Here is a 20,999-nt window from a genome sequence, read left to right on the forward strand (position 1 = left end):
AAAATAAAGATAGCAAAATTGTTCTTTATTCACTTTTCCAAGATTGCACAGTTCACTTTCTTTTCTCAAGGAACATCTACCCTGAAACATAAAAGTTGGATACAAAAAATGAGGTGGACCTTTCTACATTAATCAAGAAAATACTCCATGGGCTCAACAGAACTATCTGATGGAGACATTTTCTCAAATGAGGTTCCCTCCTCTCAGATGATGGTAGTTTGTGTCAACTTGTTAAAGCACTGACCAGTACGTAGGGCATTACTTACTCACATGAATTGTAAATTATTTCTATATTAAATGTCATTCAAGTAGCTATCTTTCCCTAAGTGAGATTTCCATGTTCATTTTTGTCTTCAGTAACAAATACATGCACTGCACGTGTAATCAGATGAATAAACACACTAGTTGAGGATGCTGTACTATTAGTGCCTATTAATTTATGTGTGTGTGTGTGTGTGTGAGAGAGAGAGAGAGAGAGAGAGAGAGAGAGAGAGAGAGAGACAGAGACAGAGAGAGACAGAGACAGAGAGAGAGTCTGTGTGTTTATGTATGTGTGAATACACATGATTCATTTGTTGTCTTATAATTAAGGAGGGAAGCTATGACAGTAAATGATTTTATTTCCATATTTTTAAACGACTAAAAGCAACTTGAGAAGCAATGGGCTTGTTCATCTTACACTTCCACATCACCACCATCATTAAAATCATAATTGCCATCCACAGAACAAAGACCTTGTCTTCTATGTCCACTTCACAGTCTCGCAGTGCTGTCATCTCAAAACTTCTGGTGTATCTTCTACAACTGGGCTATACCTTCACAAATAACCTCTCCCATGTTCTTTTAATGACTTTGACCTTGACTGCATGGTGCCAAGTCTCAAGTTCTGTCTGTGAAGCTTTCAGCACTAGAGCTTCTATGGAAACTGAGATGGAACCTTCCCAATGGCCTGTTCTGGCTTTTTCTGGTCCCAGGTCTCAGCTGTTCTCAATGACACCTTAAAATCTTCAAAATTAGAAGCATATGGAAGATACTTATACATTACCAATTTTACCTACCAACATGACATTGTCTTGGTCTCCTTAGGACTGCAGTTTCTCTGAGCATGCTGACCCCAAAACAATTAGGTTTATCAACACTGGTGTTCATTTTAATCCCACTTGATTCATATGCCCAGTATCAACTGATTAAGTAAAGCAAAAGATTCACTTTACTGGATCTTAGTTCAAACTATCAGATGGGGCGGGTAGAGGCTTTAAAGAAGTCATATTTTTTCTCTGAGATTTTACAAATCAGGCTTCCAACATCTCTCATTCTCTCAACAATATCTTCTATGTTCCCACCACATTTCATTAAGTCTACAACACTTGGTTTTCTAGCCAAGAGCCTGAAAAATCCCTCTATAATTTCCTCAATATCACACATGACAAGGCCTGTCACAGCAATAAACCACAACCCTGTCCCAATTTATGGCTTAGTTAGGATTTTTATTGCTGTAATAGCAGACTATGACCAAGAAGAATTTAGGAAAAACAGGTTTATTTCATCTTATAATTTCACATCATAGTCCATTATTGAAGGCAGGCCCATATGCAGACGCCATGGAGAAATGCTGCTTAGTGGCTTACTCATAGGTTGTTCAGGTTGCTGTTATATACACTTTAGAAGTATTTGGCCAAGAATATCAGTACCCACAACAGGCTATGACAGCACTTGAGAAGTTGACCTATGGTAGTTGACTTATATGGTAGTTTGTGTCAACTTGTAAGAGCACTAGCCAGTACATAGGACATTACCTATACACATGAATTGCAAATTATTTCTATATTAAATCTGTCATGCAAGTAGTTTATCTTCCCTTAAGTGAGATTTCAATGTTCGTTTTTGTCTTCAGTAACAAATAGATGCACATGTAATTAGAGGAATAGTAAATAAACACACTATTGAAGGATGCTGTAGACTTAGTGTCTAATAATTTGTGTGTATGTATGTGTGTGTGACAGAGAGAGGGACAGGGAGAGGGACAGGGAAAGGGAGAGGGAGAGTTTCTGTGTGCTTTTTATATATAGGTGTTTTCTCAATTGTACTTCACTATTCTCAGAAGTTTCCAGCTTAGGACAACATGACAAAACAAACACTATGATAGAACCCTTGAAAATATGTGTCTTCAATTTTAATACTTAAGAATGTATTGAAAGAGGCAGAGGTCAAAGTGTGTGAATGATGTTAAGTGGTTAATATAGCTAGCAGTAACTTTCTCTAAGACTTTAATAAAGCACATTCAAGGAATTGGAGAGAGCAAATGGGAGGTAAGTTTAATACTATTTAAACTATTGTCTTAGTTAGGGTTTTACTGCTGTGAAGAGACACCATGACCAAGGCAAGTCTTATAAAAAACAACATTTAATTGGGGCTGGCTTACAGGTTCAGAGGTTCAGTCCATTATCATCAAGGTGGGAGTATGGCAGTATCCAAGCAGGCATGGCACAGGCAGAGCTGAGAGTTCTACATTTTCTTCCAAAGACTTCTAGTGGAAGACTGACTTCCAGGTGACTAGGGTGAGGATCTTATGCCCACACCCACAGTGACACACCTACTTCAACCAGATCACACCTATTCCAACAAGGCCACACCTCAAAGTGATGCCACTCCCTGGCCCAAGGATATACAAACCATCACATTTATCTTATAACTTTAGCTTATGTAATTGAAATAATTTATTTTAAAATTGAAGATGTTCATGAACATGGGAGATATTTCCTTCTTCTGAGGTCTTCTTCAGTTTTGTTTTTCAGTTACTTTAAGTTCTTGTCAGACAGGTCTTTCACTTCCTTGATTAGAATTACACCAAGCTATTTTATATTATCCATGGATATTGTAAAGGGTCTTATTTGTCTAATTTCATTTTTGACACATTTATCGTTTGCAAAAAGGTGGGCTATTGATTCATTTTAGTTAATTTTGTATTCAGCCACTTTGTAGAGGGGCTTTATCAACTGTCAGAGGTCTCTGGCAGAATTTTCAGTTTTGATTATGTATATTATCATATTATCCACAAATAGCAATACTTTGAGACTCCTTCCTTTCCAATCTGTACTCCCTTGATCTCCTTTAATTGTCTTATTACACTGATTAAAACTTCAATTTTATATTGAATAGATAGGGAGAAATTAGGCAGCCTTTTCTTGTTCCTGATCTTAGTGGAATTGCTTTCAGTCTCTCTCCATTTTGTTTGATGCTAGCTATTCACTTGCTGTATATTGCTTTTATTACACTAACTACAAGAAAAGACCCCAAATTGGTTTCTATTCCATTAGTAGAACAAGGAAGTAATAAATGAAAATATTCAAATATAACAATGTAAAATTTGAAATGATAATGATCTTAAGACAGACTCTGAATGAGACAAAGAAATAGATAATTGAGGAAAGCTATCATTCTAAAGTTTCAAGTGATAGCATGTAATTTAGAAAAGCTATAGCTCTACAATGGAATATTTTAATAAATAGTATGGAAAATACTACTATTATAGATTAAAATGTAATACATATGTGCAAGCTTAAGTAGGCTTAGAACTACTACTGGAATAATATCACTAAAACATTATTAATGTTTTAAAGTAGTTCCAATGTGATTAATTAATACAAATCCAATTATACACAATGTGGGAAGGTAGATTTATTAAATACTATATTATAGATTGTTTCAATCTGTATGGATATCCCCACACATATGAATGTCTGTAATAATCACTTCTATCAAAATGACAAAAAGTTAGATATCTAACCTATTGTATACATACTAACGTGTTGGAACATTCCCTCTAGGAGAGGCTTAGGATGCCCTTTAGAATTGGGAAGGTAGTAAATCTAACCTGACTCAAAAAGTGCAAAACCTAAAAATTTTCTCAAAGCCTTTCTTCACAAGTGTAAAATCAGTTAACACAAAATCCTTCAATAGATGCTTCAATCTTGTTAAAGATAGAACACCAAGAATATAGTCTTTGTTCTCTTTCTTCACAGAAAAATAAATTTTGAATGTTCAGTTTCTATTATCAGCTCTGTCAATCATAGTTTTTGAATATATTTTGAGACACACACTTTTTTATACAGTGTGTCTGTTACATACTTGGGAATTGAGTCTTCACCACTCCCCCAGGAATCTGGTTCTCTGACTGAGAATCTGGATTTGTCTGGTATCTCCACAGAAAAAATTAGAAATTGGTCCCAGTTTGATATAGGGTGTTGTCATCATTGCCCTCTTCAGTTGTCAAGAAGAGCTTCAATACCCGAGTCTCCCACTGTTGCACTAAATCTCCAACCCGAATAAGCCCGGGAAATGAAATTACAACTCAATTAATATGAATATGTGTTGTGTGCTGGACTGGGCAGACCTACCACTATGCTACCATCTTCCCCATATAAGAGACCATCTACCTTGTGGTTTCTCCTGGCCAGGTGTTTCTGCTCCACTTTTCTTCTTCTTCCTCCTCCATTGTCCTCTCTCTTTTTCTCTCAAACCTTCAACTCCACCTACCTTTCTTTCCCTGCACAATCACTGGCTCTAGCCTTTATTTATAAATTAAGGTGGGAAGAAAGTTTACAGGAAACCACCTGAGTGCTGACTCATTCCTTGTTTGCAGCCCTTCACAGGAGAACAGAATTAACATCTGTACTGGCTAGTTTTGTGTCAACTTGGCACATCTGGAGTTATCACAGAGAAAGGAGCTTCAGTTGAGGAAATGCCTCCATGAGATCCAACTGTAAGGCATTTCCTCAATTAGTGATCAAGGGGGAAAGGCTCCTTGTGGGTGGGACCATCTCTGGGCTGGTAGTCTTGGGTTCTATAAGAGAGTAGGCTGAGCAAGCCAGGAGAAGCAAGCCAGTAAAAAACATTCCTCCATGGCCTCTGTATCAGCTCCTGCTTCCTGACCTGCTTGAGTTCCAGTCCTACCTTCCTTGGTGATGAACAGCAGTATGGAAGTGTAAGCCAAATAAACCCTTTCCTTTCCAACTTGCTTCTTGGTTATGATGTTTGTGCAGGAATAGAAACCCTGACTAAGACAACAGCAAATGCAGTTATCCCCAGGGCTATCCACAACATCCCACAGATATCATTTCACTTTTATCCTTTACTGTAAGTCATAATCTAAATATGGGAATTGATGAGAGACTTTTATAAATAATAGATTTTAAAAATTGTGTTTATGCCAGACAATTAAAAGACAGATAGTTCTGTACCACCTCACAATTGAAACAACAACAACAACAACAACAATCATTGGCTCAGTTATTTAAATTTAGGCAAACACATACTCTTGATGTATTATATCCTCTACAGTTAGATAACTGTAACTATCTATGTACTTATAGATGATTTATTCTAATATTCCCTTACTCTCTAAATCATTGAATCCAGCATTCCAGCATAGCTCAGTGTCACAATCTGGTGGGGCAATGACTTGTCCTGGCAAAGCTATGGAGGTCCTTTAGCTAGGGGTAGAGAGCTTGGGCAGGACCTAGTGTATCACTAAACCTAATGGTTTTATGTTCTCCTGACGAAGATTTACTGGAGACCCAGGCAGTGACCACAAATGACTCAGAATAAGGATATACCCCATGAAAGTTGCTTACATATATATATATATATATATATATATATATATATATGAAATTTGGAATTTTCCATGAAGTCCTATATCATTTTATTGGCTTATATATTTAGGGATTGTGGCCTGGATACTACATTGTACACTTTGGACCCTATATATAATTATAGTGTGTGTGTGTTCATGTAATGGTTAGAATGAAAATGGTCCCAATGAGCTTATAAGGAGTGACAATATTTGAAAGCATTAGGATATGTGGCATTGATGAAATGATGGTAGCTTTAATGTAGGAAATGTACCACTTTCAGGGAGGTCTTTGAAGCTTCATAAACTCATGGCATGCCCAGAAGGTCACTCTTTCCTGCTGCCTACCAATCAAGATGTAGGAATCACAAATACTTCAGCACCATGTCCAGCTGCATTAAATCTATGCTTCTAGCATGAGGATAGTGGGCTAAGTCTCTAAACCTGTAAGTCAGCCTCAATTAAATGTTTACTTTTACAAGAGTTTTCATGGTATACTTAAATACAATGATACAATTAACGTGAAAAAATACATATGTTGATGATTATAGCGAAACTCAAATTTAAGGAAATTGATTTGTTGTTCTATGTTTCAAAAATAAGACTGGATATTTGTTTTTGTTTTGAAAGCAGCCTTGAGATAGGAACAATCACTTATATCATGAAAACATGCATATATATTTCAAAAAATGACCATTTTAATATATTATAAGCACCTTATTAAAACCTATTTTTTTTCTTTTAAATTGATATATATATTAACAGATACAGGAAATGTTGAATTTCAATGCTCACTAAATATTTTATACATTTCAAAACAGTTTTAAGATTTTCAATAAACTGAAATCTTTCAATCTGATGGGGAAAAAATAATGTCAAGGGTACTTAAGCTCTGTTTAGATCATACTCTCTCCCTGCCAGGTGAAAACTCCCAAAATTCTAAGTGGAGAACTTGGTAGGTATCTGGAACTAGAAAAGTTCCAAGTAAATTCTAGGCAAGACAAAAGTGCTAGTTGGAATACATTTAATGTATTCAGAAGAAGACACAGTTGGAAAAAAAACAATGTGTTGGTAAGTGAGAAAAAAATTTCAGCTGAAAATTTTGAAAATAATATTTTAAGAAGGGAAAACTACAGTTTTTAAGGTATTAATGACTTGGACATATTTAATATTCCTTGGAAATATTTATTCTGTTGTTATTTTCAATTTGGTTTGCTCATTTGTACATTCATTTGGGTTTACGTAAGACACAAGCTAGAATCATCAAAGAGAAAGGACTCTCAGTTGAGGAAATGCCCTCATGATATTCAACTATAAGGCATGTTCTCAGTTAATCATCAAAGTGATAGAACCCGGTCCATTTTAGATGCTTCCATCATTGAGCTGGTGGGCCTGGTTTCTCTCAGAACTCAGTCTGGGTATGCTATGTTATGCAAACCAGTAAGTAGCATTCCTCCATGTCCTCTGCTTTGGCATCTAGGTTCTTGCACTGTTTGATTCCCCATGCTGATTTCCACTGATAATGAACAATGATGTGAAAGTATAAGGAGATTAAATCCTTTTTCTCCAATTGATTTTTGGTCATGGTGTTTCTTTGCACCAGTAGAAACTCAAACTAAGATAGTGTGTCTGATAAAATCATGTTAAGGAAAAAAGGAAAGGTGCTGGGTTATGGCTGAGAAGGTGTAGGAAACAATGGATGGGTAGAAAGACATGGTACCAACAACTTCCCTGTTGTTTACTTACAAATACATGAAAAGGGAAGTAGACAGAGAGCTTGGACTCTACAAAACATAAGACCTGTCCTCCACTGATGCACTTCCACTACCTAGAGATCCTTCAATTTAACCCCAACATCTTATTAGCCATAGATTACAAATACATGAGCACCATTACATATTCATATAATTTTTTTGCCCTTGAACAACTTTGACTCTTCTCCATTTAATAATGAAAAAAAATTGAGTTCTACTCCAAAATCTTTAAGGCTTTACAGCTCCAGCACTGTTCAAAAGTCCAAAGTTCAGAGTCCTCTTTTAAGTCAAGGTAATCTCCTAACTGAATATTTCTTTTATTCTTACACACTTTACTTTAGACAGACATAATATATCCCATCATTGATAGAGGAGGATAGTAAAGGTTCCTATAAACAAGGATAGTCTAAGTAAAGATTTTTTTCAATTTTTTGTTAAATATTTTCTTTACATTTCAAATGCTATCCTGAAAGTCCCCTATACCCTCCCCCCTGCCCTGATCCCCTACCCACCCACTCCCAGTTCTTGGCCCTGGCATTCCCCTGTACTGGGGCATATAAAGTTTGCAAGACCAAGGGGCCTCTTGTCCCAGTGATGATCGACTAGGCCATCTTCTACTACATATGCAGCTAGAGACACGAGCTCTGGGGGTACTGGTTAGTTCATATGTTTGTTCCACTATAGGGTTGCAGACCCCTTCAGAGCCTTGGGTACTTTCTCTAGCTCCTCCTTTGGGGGCCCTGTGTTCCATCCAATAGATGACTGTGAGCATCCACTTTTGTATTTGCCAGGCACTGGTATAGCCTCACAAGAGACAGCTATATCAGGGTCCTTTCAGCCAACAGAAGTTATTTAAAGTAAATTTGACTTTACCCTTGGCTTCTGGAAAAGGATATGTGTCATAACTGGTAGTCTTGGCTTTGGTGCAGACTTTGGGCAATATGGTATTAGTCACATATAGGCTGAGATCAATCATAGGTAATCAGTCCATCACTACTAAAACTCTGAACACCAAAGCTTGGTCGAACTCTCCTGGATGACAGTGCTCCCATGCAGTGCCACATATTGAAGTTGGGCTGATATGTCCTGCTTCCACAGGAAGCACAGTGGGATCTCTCTATCTGGAAACATCTACACACATAGACTCTGCCTAAGGCATCTCTTCCTTTGGTGGACTTTATACCTTTGTTTAATAATGCATGGTACAACTGTCAGTGGAAAAGAAAGGGAAATATTTGCAACATACAATGGCATAGAATAAACCAATTTCCAAATCAGGGACTGAAAATCACCCAAGAAAACAACAAACGTATCAATACTGAAACCCACCATGACAAACAACAGCCCTGTACTCTTCCTTGGGCATTTCAACTTCATGGTAGCATCATCTACACATGTCTGTATTTGGCTGCTCCTCCCATACATCTGTGCCAACTCTAGCTGTGTGACTTCTCTCTTCAATGCCATTCACTCTCCAAAACAAATACTTCATGAATTAAAGAACCAGGTATGTCCCAATGGTACATTCAGATGGAGCCAACTCTGATCCTCAAGTACCCCAGTAGCTGAACAACAACAACAAAATATTTTCCTAGGTAGCCATTTTCCTGGAGGGATCAACTCTGATGGCAATCCCTTCAAGTGAGGTCATTTCAAAGAAATGAGTGAGTGAGTTCCTATTCCCAAAGAAAAGTTTGTCTAAGTCAAAAGTTTATGGTTTATCCAAATTATACTAGTTAACAGTTTTCTTCTTGTTATCTGGTTTGACTCTGCCTCTTCTGCAACATTCATCCCATTCAGTGTTTTTCTTCCTAAAAAGTACACATTTTACACTTTTTGTTCTCTTTATTTTTAATACAATAAACATGGAAAAGGGTATGCATCAATAATCACCTAAAAACCCATCATGCAGTTCCAACCTACTGACTGTGGACTCTATGTGACTTCTTGCAGTTGTGGATACATTCTAATGTAGCCCACTATATACTTACTGCAAGAATGAAACTTAGGTAAATACTTTGTGTTTGACTGCAGTTCTTTAGCATGAACTTCACAGAGAATATGTTGTTTTGTAGTATCAAAATATTGTCCATACCTTCAGGTACTAAATGTTGTTTTCAAGTTCTCCTTTCTCAGTGAATGAGTTGACAAAGTTTAAAGTCAACTTCCATCAAAATTTCAGGACATGTGCGGATTACACAATGATGTTATGCCAAAGAATAACGAGAATAACATCTGATTAAATTGTAAAAATATCTGAAATTTGTGTATCCTTGTGAGTTTAGTCATTTATTTATTTATTTATTTATTTATGAATTCTGGTGAAATTTTAAGAAAGTTCACCTAAAATTACTTCAAACATTTTCACCAGATGCAAGCATGAAGCATTCTTTTCAGTACCCTTTGGCTCTGAGGCTCCAAACATGTTCAGACATATCCAATGAAATAATTCCATATGTACAAATACCTCAGGCTCAGTGTTATTGCAGGGATGATCTCACTTTGGGGAAAGAACACTTTCCCCCTATAGGGGCAGAGAAATGTAGGAGATTAGGAGATGGTTAATACTGCCTTCTGTTTTGAGAAATATAGTCCACTAATAATAATTGAGAAAATAGTTAATAAAAATCTACTCCGTACTTATAAACTGCTGAGAGAAGATCATGAATAGTCTTGCTATACAAAAAGAAAGCAGAGATAATTATGCAAAAAGATAGATAAGCTAATTTGATTGATTATGGTAATCTCCTAATGCATACTTATATCAAATATATTTTGAGCATAGTTATGTACAAATGTACTTTTCAATTATATTTTAGAATTTAGAAATAGGGTTAAAAGAGTATATTATATTTAACTCTAACCATTTTTTTTTTCGTTTGACAATCTGATTGTTCAGAAAGTATAAAAGAGTGAGTCAGGTGAATCCACAGAGAATGAAACATGCAGACCACTTCTGCTCTAGTAAAAATGTATTCTAACATATATATATATATATATATATATATATATATATATATACACATATATAAAGTTAAGTTCTACAATGCATAGTTTGAAAATTATTGAAGGAAATAGGTAAATGGCAGATTACATTAAAGTCTCAATTTTCCATGAATTTTATGACTAGAGTTTAATTTAACACTGTAACCTAGAAATGAAAATATGTAGTTATTAAAATACCTACTTGAAAACTCATAATCATCATAAATCTGACTGCTTGAATATTAATATGGTGTTCCCCCTTTTTGGATAGTAACTCCCTTAAAGTATAGACTCCTTTCCCTTTTCATAGTTCATTCTATAGTAATATTTAAAGAAAGTTCACCTAAAATTACTTCAAACTGTTTTGATTTCAAGTATCCCTTTCTTTAGAAACTTACTGTTTTCCTTTGATCCTTTGTGGCATTTCTCTGAAAGAGAAAATCAGAGAGTGTTATTGTAAAACTCGGCAGTAAGTTTATAAAGGACAGCATTATGAAACAGCAAGGACAGGCTTTCTCTGAAAAGGCCTTGATCGCCTTGCAGAGATGGATCATTTCAGGGCTTCACATGAGACTTTGCTCTGGGAACAGGCCAACAGGGCAAAGGAACTTGATCTGCACTGTACTTATAAAAACAGATTTTAAACTATTTATTTTGTCAACCAGTTTCAAGGCAAAGATGCCTTGGAAAAAAGTGGAAAAAAAAAGATTGAGTAGAAGAAACCTCTGTTCTCCCTTTCAAAAGACACACTTGCAAATTTGTCTTTCAAACAATGTTTAAACTCAATATTAACCCAAAATAAAAGCTAACAGACATTATGATGTGGTTTGAATTAAAATGATTGTTTATGATTTTTGTAAGAAGATTTAAACTTATATAATAAATCATTTATGGAACAACAAACTTTAAACATTTTTTAAAATGTTAAAATCAAAATATAGAAAGTTTTAGAAGTGTGAAATAAAATGAAATATCTCAATTACAAAATAAGGCTGCTTCTAACATTACCCAAGGGTAACATCATTACTCTCTAGGTCATGGAAAACAAGTGAGTGCCTGTACAGAAACTATGCTTGCTAATGACTTCCTATCATGCATAAACATATTTTAGTATTTAAACAGGCCCACATTTCACTACTCGTCAATAATCAGGTTGGTCTGTCATTAGAATTTTCACTGGTGTCATTGTCAGGAAAAAAGTTAGATGACCTAGAACCCTGAAGCAGTACTGTCTTTGAAAATAATTCTAAAGTTTTATATTGTATGTCACTGATAATATTCATACTGCACAGCTAATATAACATAATCTTTATCATTTATGAGATAGGACCACATTATAAGCATCTTTTATTTCTTCATATTTGGTCATTACCTAGTATGTTTATTGATCTTTGTTTTTAATTTTTAATACATTTTTATGTTAGAATTCTTGCTGACCAGTTTTCTGTCATCCAGGTACAAGCTATAATTTTTGAAGGGGTAAATTATATTGGGAAAATTCCCTTACCAGAGTGGTATACAGAGTTCATTTATTTTCTTCATGATGGGTGTAAGAGGGTCCAGTTCACTGTGAGCAGTGGTCCCCTAAGCAGGAAGCTCTTGATTTTATATGAAAACAGGATCAGTAAGCCATGGTGAACATCCCAATAAGCAGTATTTATCCACGGTCACAGCATCAAATTCTTCCTCAAAGTTACAGCAGAAGACCCAACTAAGACTTCATTCAATGATGGACTGTGCCTTGGATATAAGAGTGACATAAACCCATTTTCTCTAAGTTCTTTTGGTCATGATATTTTATTAATGTATTAAAAATCTAAGACACAACATTGTGATGAGTTTTATTATAGCATTTAAGCACATACAGGTTTTTATTCTTTCTTCATTTGCCCTTCCTCCACTCTCCTTCCATGACCCTCCCTCTCTCCTGTTGTTTGTCCCTTTATCTTTCTACATCACCATCTGCCTTTCTGGTTTCATGACACATGTATTCTAGGGTTAATTTAATTTTTATAAATTTTATTTAAAATATAATTACATCATATTCCTCTCCTCTTTCCTCCTTCCACCACTTCCAAGCCCCCACCCTATCTCTCATTCCTTGTTCCAACCACTCTCAAATATATAAAATCTTCTTCCTAATATATATGCACAATTATTAAATAAATACTATAACCAGCTGAATCTTTAATTCTTGTTTGTGTATGTATAGATTTATATTTTACCACTTTGAGCTAGTCTAACTTTTCTTTAAAACAGTCACCAGTTGTGTTTAGATCCCTGGAAATTCATATAATCCCAGGAAATTTTCTTCTTTTTCACTTAGCCTTGACTTTAATAATTTCACAATAGTGAATAGAAATAGTGTTATAATTTGAAATCTCACAATCTTTTCACCATCATGTCAATGTTATCTGACTCATAGATAAAGGAGATAAGAAGTAGATGTATCAATTTTTGGCTGTGGTTTCTCCCCCAAATCTCTTGATTTCGTCAGGGCATCCCAGCTGTGTTTTCCGGTGATGTTTTTCTCCATTTGCTGTAAGAGAAGCATCTTTTTTTTTCTTTTTTCTTTTTTCTAGTTTTATTTATTTTTTTTTAATTAGGTAATTTCCTCAATTACATTTCCAATGCTATCCAAAAAGTCCCCAATACACCCCCCCCCGGTCCCCTACCCACCCACACCCACCCCTTGGCCCTGGCATTCCCCTGTACTGGGGCATATAAAGTTGGCAAGTCCAATGGGCCTCTCTTTCCAGTGATGGCCTACTAGGCCATCTTTTGATACAAATGCAGTTAGAGACAAGAGCTCTGGGGTACTGGTTAGTTCATAATAATGATCCACCTATAGGGTTGCAGTTCCCTTTAGCTCCTTGGGTACTTTCTCTAGCTCCTCCATTGGGGGCCCTGTGATCCATCCAATAGCTGACTGTGAGCATCCACTTCTGTGTTTGCTAGGTCCCGGCATTGTCTCACAAGAGACAGCTATATCTGGGTCCTTTCAGCAAAATCTTGCTAGTGTATGCAATGGTGTCAGCATTTGGAAGCTGATTATGGGATGGATCCCTGGATATGGCAGTCTTTAGATGGTCCATCCTTTCTTCACAGCTCCAAACTTTATCTCTGTAACTCTTTCCATGGGTGTTTTGTTCCCAATTCCAAGAAGGGGCACAGTGTCCACACTTTGGTCTTCGTTCTTCTTGAGTTTCATGCGTTTAACAAATTGTATCTTATATCTTGGGTATCCTAAGTTTTTGGGCTAATATCCACTTATCAGTGAGTACATATTGTGTGAGTTCCTTTGTGAATATGTTACCTCACTCAGAATGATGCCCTCCAGATCCATCCATTTGCCTAGGAATTTCATAAATTCTTTCCTTTTAATAGCTGAGTAGTACTCCATTGTGTAAATGTACCAAATTTTCTGTATCCATTCCTCTGTTGAGGGGCATCTGGGTTCTTTCCAGCTTCTGGCTATTATAAATAAGGCTGCTATGAACATAGTGGAGCATGTGTCCTTCTTACTGGTTGGAACATCTTCTGGATATATGCCCAGGAGAGGTATTGCTGGATCCTCTGGTAGTATTATGTCCAATTTTCTGAGGAACCGCCAAACTGATTTCCAGAGTGGTTGTACCAGCTTGCAATCCCACCAACAATGAAGGAGTGTTCCTCTTTCTCCACATCCTCGCCAGCATCTGCTGTCACCTGAATTTTTGATCTTAGCCATTCTGACTGGTATGAGGTGGAATCTCAGGGTTGTTTTGATTTGCATTTCCCTGATGATTAAGGATGTTGAACATTTTTTCAGGTGCTTCTCTGCCATTCGGTATTCCTCAGGTGAGAATTCTTTGTTCAGTTCTGAGCCAAAACCATCCAGTGGAAAAAGACAGCATTTTCAACAAATGGTGCTGGTACAACTGGCGGTTATCATGTAGAAGAATGCGAATTTATCCATTCCTATCTCCTTGTACCAAGGTCAAATCTAAGTGGATTAAGGAACTCCACATAAAACCAGAGACACTGAAACTTATAGAGGAGAAAGTAGGGAAAAGCCTCGAAGATATTGGTACAGGGGAAAAATTCCTGAATAGAACAGCAAAGGCTTGCGCTGTAAGATCGAGAATCGATAAATGGGACCTCATAAAGTTGCAAAGCTTCTGCAAGGCAAAAGACACTGTCAATAAGACAAAAAGACCACCAACAGATTGGGAAAGGATCTTTACCTATCCTAAATCAGATAGGGGACTAATATCCAATATATATAAGGAACTCAAGAAGGTGGACTCCAGAAAATCAAATAATCCCGTTAAAAAAAGAGAAGCATCTTTGATAGAGGATGATAGATACATTTATCTGTGAGTATGAGGGTAATAGTCATAATGTAGCTTGGAATATCAACATGGTGGTTGCAAATGTTCTTTAAATATGCATGACCTTACCTACTCTAGGAATTTAATTAGAATTGCAGTACCAGAGCGGGGATTTCCTTCCAGTTGAACAGGCTTTACATACACTCAGACAACTGTTTGTTACCACCAAGTACATTTCACTTTTTGTACCGTTAGGGACATCTGGCCACGTTGATAATCGCTGTAGCCTATAGGTGACAAAGCCAGGAAGAACTGTTAATTGCTCCCCTTTCTTGGCAGATTGCATAGTATTTTCTGGAGCCATGGAAGCTAGACCACAGTAAGAAGGCTTCCAGCTAAGATTAAGTTCAAGATTCCATTTTATGTTCTGAGTACATGATGCCTTCTCCAATAGGAATTTACCTTCAACACCTGAGGAGCATCCAAAGGTAGCAGCCATAGTCTATACTGTTTGAGATTCCCCTGAGATTATTCTAACCAACCTTTATAAAGGAGAAATCACATGCTCAGATAATGTGGTTCTCCTTAGTAATTGGTTCTTGTGGAGAGCCTTGTTAAGGATTGTAATTTTAACCTCCCACAGCTTGAAGCAATCTGAGCCAGACTTTTCTGCCACTAAGGATATTATCTAGAGTGGAGCCTTCCTCCCTAGATCACTCTATTGTTCAGCCAATGCAGCTGTTCTCTTTCAAGATACTGCTATCTTCTGGGAGGCTGCTGAGTTATTCTGGAGACTACACCCTATCCTGCACATCCTCACCTGCAGCTGGGCTCCAAGAATGAATTGGCGGGAATCCCCACCCCCACCCCTTTATACACGCATTTGCCATTAAACATTTGAGCTTTGATCAGGAACCTTGACTTCGCTCCATTTTTCTCTCAACCGCCTAGTTCCCCTCTCTTTCAGCCCCAGCCTGCCACTCAGGTGTACCCTCTCCATGTTAGCCAAGGGCCGGCTTGCAACCGATTGTAAAGTAGGACTCTATTTTTCTAGGAACTGAGATTAACAATAAACACGTGAGAACTCACAAAACTAAAATCCTTCTGTAGAGCTAAGGAAACAGTCAATGTAAGAACCCACAAAATGGAAAATAAACTTTGTCTTTAATATATTTGACAGAGTAATAATACCCAGATAAACATGATCTAACAGAATAAACCAAAGCAAACGAAACAAAACAAAACAAAACAAAACCATGTCAAAGAATCAAATAGTGCACTGAATAATCAGCTAAGGGGCATAAATAGAGAAAATTCTTTAGAAGAAATAAAACTGACAAAGAAAACCCATAAAAAGTGTTCAGCATTCTTAGTTATTTCAGAAATCCCAATTATATCAGCTTCATGATTCCTCTTAATTCAATCAGAAAGCAAAGAGTAAAACAAGCAAACAGACAAACCTGACAACAAATGTAGCACGTTTGTGAGTGAAGGGGGATTTGCTGTCACTGAGAGTACAAATTGGCATAGCCACTCTAGAAATCAGTATAAGATGCCCCCTCAAACCAACCTTAAAATATAATCTACCATATGATCCAGCTATGCTACTCCTTGACATATGCTCCAAAAACTTGACATTCTACTTTATTGATACTTGCACAGCTGGCTTCACAGCTACCATATTCACCAGAGGTAAGAAACCGAAACAACTTAAATGTCCTTCCATAGAGAAATAATGAAAATATGGTACATGTATACAATGGCATATTACTCAGCTCCAAAGAAAAAATTAATATTATTTGCTAGTAAGTTTATGGGCATAGAATAGTAAGCAACAACCCATATATAGAAAAAATAAATACTACATTTTTTTCATATCTGTAGTTCCTAGATACCCATCCTCACATGGTGGTTATAAAATAATGTGTAACACAGAAAAGAGAAATGTACAAAAAGATGATGGGGAGATTCTTGATAAAGGAACAGTATAATAAAGGTGGAACAAAACAGAAAATAAAGATATGTGCAAAAGGATATATAATCTGGATCTCAAATGTGAGCCAGGATCTCAGTGAATTGCCAATGCTGATATCTACGTCGACCTCTGCCAGAAGCCCCTTTGCTGCTGTGATTATAAGTGTCTGCTGTTCCTATCTCCTGTGTATTTTTTTTTGTGTGAAAAGAGAAATTTAATTTAAAAAGAGGCTAAAATATTTTAAAGGAGTTGGAGTCAGAATTAAATACTCCCTTGTAAGAGTTTTTACTTCAAATTACATTTGTCTTTCAGGGGAAAAAAAGAGCTATAAACAGCTTTGATTTATATATTGCCCACTAAAAAATATCATTCCAGTATCTGCCTTTATGTACTACATATGTCTGTGTATATATGTATGTATGTATGTATGTATATATATATATATATATATATTATAATATTTAGATACTATACTTCAGGCAATTTTGCATATTGCTGTTTTCTAAACAGTATGGCAATATCTGAATATATAATGTATTAATATGCATATATTTAATTCACATGAATAAAGTCAAAGAGGTTAAATACTTCTCCACAGGTTTAAATATTATTAAGTGGCAAAGCCTGACCTTGAACTCAAGCATTCATATATCAAACATTGTGTACTTTCCAATATTTCAAACTGACTGGTTATGAAGTCAATTGGGTTTAACCTTCAATTTAGAAATAATTAAAGTTAGTAATACTTAAAGGAACTGAATACTCTAAGTATTCTAAATTGTTTGTAGGAGTTGATTAAGTGAGGAGAAATGATGATTTACATAAAATATTCTTTTTTAATGAATCATTTTATTACATTTTAAGGGCTGTAGAAAGCCCTGAAACTTTTCAGTTGACACTAATTTACATATTAAAGTCAGCAGTACACAGTTTCTGCTCTGGGGAGCTGTCTGATTCATGTGTCCAAGGATCTAAGGTTTTAAATGTTTTATTTAATTTTTTTGTTTTGTTATTTTAATTAAAATTATTTTAAAACCTACTAACTTGCAAGTGTTTATTTTCCAACAGATTTTATATTAGCTATTAATTTTCATTTAGATTCATAAACATAAATCTGAAGGATAAACTAAAATTAAATTTATAGATGGAGTGAACTCATGTTTTTGATGCTTCATTTTATATATAAATGATGCTTGGAAAATATTAAGTGTGGCATATTCATATAAGTTAATATTAAAATTTCTTAAAATTTTTCATAAGTTACTCTGTGAAGTATATTGGAAAATTATTTTAATTTAGAGATAAATGTATGCCTTGAATTTTAATTTTCTTGACGACAAGAAATATTAAATCTACTTTAGACAACATGTGTTATTTCACAGAGAATTCCACATAATAAATGCTTTCTTAAAAACATTAGATGACAGCTGCATCTACAAAAAATGTAATTGCATACTTATTTATACAAGAGCATTATTGACCTAACATGATGTTTTCTATGTTTTTCTGAATGGATTAATGTTCTCAATCCCATAGTATTTTGAAATTATTGTTCTCTCGTGAAAGATTAATTAACCTGAAAATGTAGTAATACACAGAGATGAACAAAAAACTCCATATTTTGTGCAACTTCAGACCCCATAAAGGAAATAGTTCACAAAATTATAATTAAACATAGACTACTATTAGCAAGGTGAAATTTACTGAGTTTTTCATGTGAAGGGGAGAAAGAGGTATATTCATCTAAGTTCTGATTATGAAGAGGAGTTCAGTAGTAATTAAAAATAAGTAAACAAAGTCAAGTTAATGAACAATATACCGGACAATGATTAAAAATTCAAAACTAACAATTCTGATTTCATTTAAGACAAATTTTGGAAAGAGTGAATACATTTTGGACCTGTTCTAAAAACTATTTTGTAAATATCCCAGGTATGGATTCTTTTTGAAGAAAAACATAGTCCTGGATAAAATACACATTATACAGAAAGAGGTAGTTAAACATGCTTGAGGCTTGGGTATAACTTCATCCCCAGAATCCACATCAGGATGCTCATAAACACCTGTAACTCCACCTACATGGATTTCAAAACATTCACTGGCCCTTGACACCACCCCATTTTTTGCCATACACAGAAATAGAAGACACAGAAACACACCCTACTCTCATTCCCCCCACATATATAATAAATAGTATTATATTATAATTAATATATGATATAATAAATCATATCCCATATATGTATATGTATATATGTATGTATATTTATATATATATTTTTAAAACATTAAAATTAATTAGAAACATGGGGAGGTAAACAGAGGAAATCAGTTGGAACAGAAAATTGAGAATTATTTGATAAGTACATTCCATTAATCTTGCTGATTTATGGTTATGATCAGTGGACACTGTCTTAACCATCCATGTTTCTGCAGTTTGTAAGTTCAAAGACCTTTAACAACTTACATGTACCTGTCCCAGAGGGATGTGGCAGGAACGGTTCTCTAGTGGAGTAAGTTTGCTTCTGATGAGTTTATGTCAAATCTTGTTTAGTACACTAGAACATATGATCATAGTCAAATTAGAATTAAGTACTGGATTTGGAAGAATGAACAAGAAATACATATTTTAGGTTGCTGCACTAATCAAAAGAGAGCAGCTGTATCTATACAATGAATACTTCCTCTAATCTGAGGAAGTAATTGCTTTATATGTGCTAAGAACATGAGGTAGGGCACAGTGGAGATCAGTAAAGATAGTTTCATGTCATGCTTAAATCTAAGTTTAGGAGAAAACCAGCGAAAGGAAGATTTTAAAGTAGCCATTTAAAAATAAGTAAGGAGACTGATTAGAGGATGATAGCTAATGTGTACACGTTTATGCCTATAATAGGTGATATGAAGACTTTGATTACTGGACACATCTCATGGGAAAACTGGACAGCCATGCAGATACCTGCACAATGAGGGTTTCTAATAGTGTTCCATTCAGGCTTTCTGCACCTCTGCTCTTCCATCCACCTGAGCACAGACTGATCTCTTACTATTGTATTGATCCTAGCTTGAGAACCTTCTGTAGTGAGTCATACATGGATGCCATATGTACAATGTGGAGACAGCATAAAGACTCAGTGCTCTGGAAGGTTTTCCTCTTAACCACACTGGTTCAGGTGTGTGGAGAGGAAGGAGCCTTTCCTTACAGGGAACCAATGCAGACAAATTACTGCACAGTTCGAACCATAGACAGTGATATCCTAGGAGAAAATGGCATGTTGAAGGTGACAATACTTTCTGCTTTGGCTCTGGGCTTACACTGTAGTAGTTAATAAGCTTTTAAAGGGTACTTGGCATTTGGCTTGAATTTTCAATTCCTCAGCTTAGAGCATGGGAATCTGATAACCCTCAGACCTGCTCTGTGAGAAAAGAACATAAGAGCCGAAGATTGAAATAGCTATGTGATTCTCAGTGCTTGGCAGACTTGATGTTTCCTGATCTCAAAGCTGTGCCTTTGGAAGAATTCCCTTGACGAATGTACACCCCAAATCTACAAAGTCACTGAGGGAGAATTTTAAATACAAAAGCCAATAGTTTTTATCACTGCCAAAATTTGTGAGCTGAAAATAATATTTTCCATTTCACCAGAAGAGGGATTTTTTTTTATCATTTGGAAAAAATTGAACTAGAATGTTCTTATTAGGTTTATAAGACAATTGTAAACTTAATTATATACATTTTAACCAAGTAAATATCACAAATGTGAATAGTGTTAATTTACATCAAGAATTAAAAGTTAGAGTTAATTTCATACGTTTGCTGTTATTGTTGGTAATGGGCATTTCCTTTAACACAAAGATACACAAAGATATCTATTTGTTGATTTCATTTCAGGGATAATGTATTCACCATGTGCCTCTCTTGTGAGGAGTGGAAGCAGTTTGTGAATGAGTATACACCTAAAGAGCTACAAACTACCATTGTACTTTCACTCAATCTGTAAGAGATCTTTCTGTCTTACATTTATTTATTTATTTACTTTTTTATTTTTTTATTTTAATTTTTCCGACTTAATTACATTCCAAACACTGCTACCCCTGGCCTTCCTCCCAATCCCTATCTCTGCTTCCCTTCTTCTCTGAGAAAGTGGGGTCCACTAGGTATTTCCCTACCCTGATACATCAAGTCTCTGCCAGATTAGGCACATCTCCAACTGAGGCCAGGCAATTCATCCTTGGAAACCTCATATCTATTAGAATGACTAAGATCCAAAAATCAAGTGACAGCACATCCTGGCAATGATGTGAAGGGGAACACTCCTCCATTGCTGGTGGGATTTGAAACTT

General features: G+C 35.7%; 1 long non-coding RNA gene across 2 annotated transcripts in view; it reads right to left on the reverse strand.

The window, feature by feature from the left end:
* LOC110301147 (uncharacterized) overlaps positions 1-20,999 on the reverse strand; it is a 180,494-nt gene that overhangs the window by 45,323 nt on the left and 114,172 nt on the right. For both annotated transcript variants that reach the window (XR_015046666.1, XR_002378687.2), the window contains 2 exons: positions 19,133-19,217; positions 10,770-10,799 (listed from right to left, as the gene is read on the reverse strand). This is a non-coding gene — a long non-coding RNA (uncharacterized LOC110301147). The remainder of the gene's footprint in view (positions 1-10,769; positions 10,800-19,132; positions 19,218-20,999) is intronic.

Source organism: Mus caroli, unplaced genomic scaffold (genome assembly GCF_978045245.1).
Source record: "Mus caroli unplaced genomic scaffold, Mus_caroli_1 scaffold_1, whole genome shotgun sequence".
NCBI lineage: Eukaryota > Metazoa > Chordata > Mammalia > Rodentia > Muridae > Mus > Mus caroli.